Source organism: Pinus tabuliformis, chromosome 6, assembly GCF_031772625.1.
Source record: "Pinus tabuliformis cultivar Carrire ecotype Pingquan chromosome 6, CPIR1, whole genome shotgun sequence".
In the NCBI taxonomy this organism is placed as follows: domain Eukaryota; kingdom Viridiplantae; phylum Streptophyta; class Pinopsida; order Pinales; family Pinaceae; genus Pinus; species Pinus tabuliformis.
In genome coordinates, this window is record NC_142292.1 from 1,526,580,074 (window position 1) to 1,526,583,089 (window position 3,016).

The 3,016-nt window shown below is 43.0% G+C and overlaps 1 pseudogene; it reads left to right on the forward strand.

The window, feature by feature from the left end:
- The first annotated feature begins 648 nt into the window (after positions 1 to 648).
- LOC149264539 (phospholipase A1-Igamma1, chloroplastic pseudogene) lies at positions 649 to 2,687 on the forward strand (annotated as a pseudogene).
- The last annotated feature ends 329 nt before the right edge of the window (positions 2,688 to 3,016 follow it).

A 3,016-nucleotide genomic window follows, 5' to 3' on the forward strand; every position in this document is an offset into this window, starting at 1 on the left:
GTATAATTAATTATGGTTTATTGATTTCTTTTATTAGTATAATAAATACGAGTAAAATTAATTATGATTTATTGATTTCTTTTATTTTATTAATTAATATAGTAAATGTGGTTATGATAATTATGAATTATTGATTTATTTTCTATTTTTTATATTATCGAATATCAATCATATTTAATGATGATTTGGATAATGTTTTTAAAACACTTTTACTTTGATTAAAAACACACTAAATATTTAATAATGATTTGGATAATGTTCTAAAAATTATTTTTACTTTGCTTGAAAACACCGTAAATATTTAGTAATAATTTGGATAATGTTTTAAAATTTACTTTTACTTTGCTTGAAAATATGATAAAAGCTCAAAACTCATAAAACTTAATTAGAGTAAAAATCTGTCTCTATAAACTGTCTCTATAAATTATTATAAATTATTAAGAGTTATTTCAAGTGGCCTGATTTTTCTTAAATAAAAATGATACGAATAACAATTATAGAGATGATTGTCACTGTCCTAACTGCTGATGATTGGATAATTAAATTAAATTAAAAATATATATATACACAAACATGATGGTACCAATTAAATTATCAAACGGCATTCCTGAAATGAAAAAGTCAGTCGCCTTTGTCACTGTATGAGTCGTCGCGTATTTGTGCCGCTCCTTTTACTTTTTTGAGCGTGCCGCATTTTCGCCATTTTTTCTTTTGACAGCCCGGCATTCAGCCATGTCATTCACGTGTGTGACCATGGCTGCCCCACGTCTATAATTATAAATTATTCTTTGCTTCAAAGTTTCAGAGCATAACCTATTCCCTGGCTTTCTGGTGGGATATTATCAGTGACCATCGACATCTCTCTTGCAGACATGAATTCCTCGATAATGCTTAGGCCCTCTTTCCCTGCAGCTTCTGCTGCCTCGGCTTCTCAGCTTTTCAATTTCGGCCATACCCTCTCTGCGCAGGCGGCAAGGCGAATAATTGCGCAAGATCGGGAATGGAACAGAAAACCGCATAATGGCCCGAGTCTGAAGAAGACCATGAAAGAAAGGGTGCGTCCTGTCACAAACGCAGCGGTCCAGGCCGAGATTGTGCCGAACACGCTGGACGCCCAAGACGTCGAAGAGTCAACTGAGCCGAAGATCTTCGAAGGGTCAAAGCCTGAGAGGAGTCTGGCGGACATATGGAGGGAAATCCAGGGCGCCAATAACTGGGAAGGGCTGCTTGATACCATGGACGACAATTTGCGAAAGGAGATTATCAGGTATGGAGAGTTCGCCCAGGCCTGTTATGACGGTTTTGACTTCGATCCCTTCTCCAAGTACTGCGGTAGCTGCAAGTATCATCGCAGGCAGCTCTTCGAAGGCGTTGGGATGTCGGATTACGGCTATGAAGTCACCAAATATCTCTATGCCACTTCGAATATCAATCTCACTGGCCTTTTTCAGAAGCCCCGAGTGCAGAAAATGTGGAGCACTCATGCCAACTGGATGGGCTTCATAGCCGTGGCCACGGACGAGGAGGAGATCAATAGGCTCGGACGGCGGGACATCGTGATCGCCTGGCGAGGAACCGTGACTTATCTCGAGTGGATCGCGGACCTCATGGATTATCTGAGACCCGCCGGATTGAACTATGTGCATCCCCATCCCGATGTGAAGATCGAAGCAGGATTCCTGAATCTGTACACAGCCCGGGAACACGACTGCAGGTTCTGTAAAAGCAGCGCACGGGATCAAGTCCTGAAGGAGCTCCGGCGATTACTGCAGAAATACAGAGGCGAGAAGCTCAGCATAACGATCACTGGCCACAGCCTGGGGAGCGCGCTGGCGATGCTGAGCGCGTACGATATCGCAGAACTGGGGTTGAATCAACCCGAGAGCGACGATCAGGGGGAGCCGATTCCCATAACGGTGTTCTCGTTCGCGGGTCCACGGGTTGGCAACGCGGCGTTCAAGGATCGGTGCGAGGAACTGGGGCTCAAGTTTCTGCGAGTAGTAAATGTGCACGACAGCGTGCCGAAGGTCCCTGGGATTCTGTTCAATGAGAAGTTCAAGATGATGAAACAGTGGATCGATAAGCTTCCGTGGAGTTACTGCCACGTCGGAGTGGAGCTAGCTCTTGACCATACGATTTCCCCCTTCTTGAAGCCCACGAACGATCTCGCCTGCTTTCATAATCTGGAGGCCCTTCTCCACCTCCTGGACGGATACCATGGGCGGGGGCGGCGCTTCTGTCTGACCTCGGCGCGCGATCCGGCTCTGGTGAACAAATCCTGCGATTTTCTAAAGGAACACCACCTGGTTCCTCCCTTCTGGAGGCAAGATGCCAACAAAGGGCTGATCAAGAACTCGGAGGGCAGGTGGGTTCAGCCCGAGAGAATCAGGATCATCGAAGACTCCCATGTGGATCCGGACCCGGACCACCATGAAACCGTCCAGCAATCTGGTAACCAGATGCATCCAGAGGTCGCCATCAATGGGCATTCTGAGCCATCTTTTCTGCAGCAACAGCAGCTTTAGATGTCGTCTTTGCAGTTTCTCTATAGCTAAAAACTTGTAATAGGTCTATTCGCTACGCATTGTCATGCAAATAGCATTAGTATAAATTTGTAAAATATGTGAGAACGTGGAATGTTCGCTATACTTTGAATTAAAATAGTGAAAATTGGGGTTTTCGAGAAATGCATATGGTTGATCCTAAATATAATTTAATTTTGGAAAAGGAAACGAACATTCTTTGGGCGATTCTTATTTCCAACCCCATAGAAAAGTTATTGCATTTTGATATGCATTTTTTATAGTCAGATATAACACGCGTGCGGTGTGATTAGAGAAAAAAAAACAATGTATTATATGAGATTATCGAAAACGCATGTCAAGCGCAATAATTTTTCTATAGGATTGGAAATAAGAATCGCCATTTTTGGATACATGGCGCAATCATAGAAACTATATTCGAGGTGAAGTTTGCATTCCTCTTCGGTTAATTGAGATGGTATATTATTGAATCT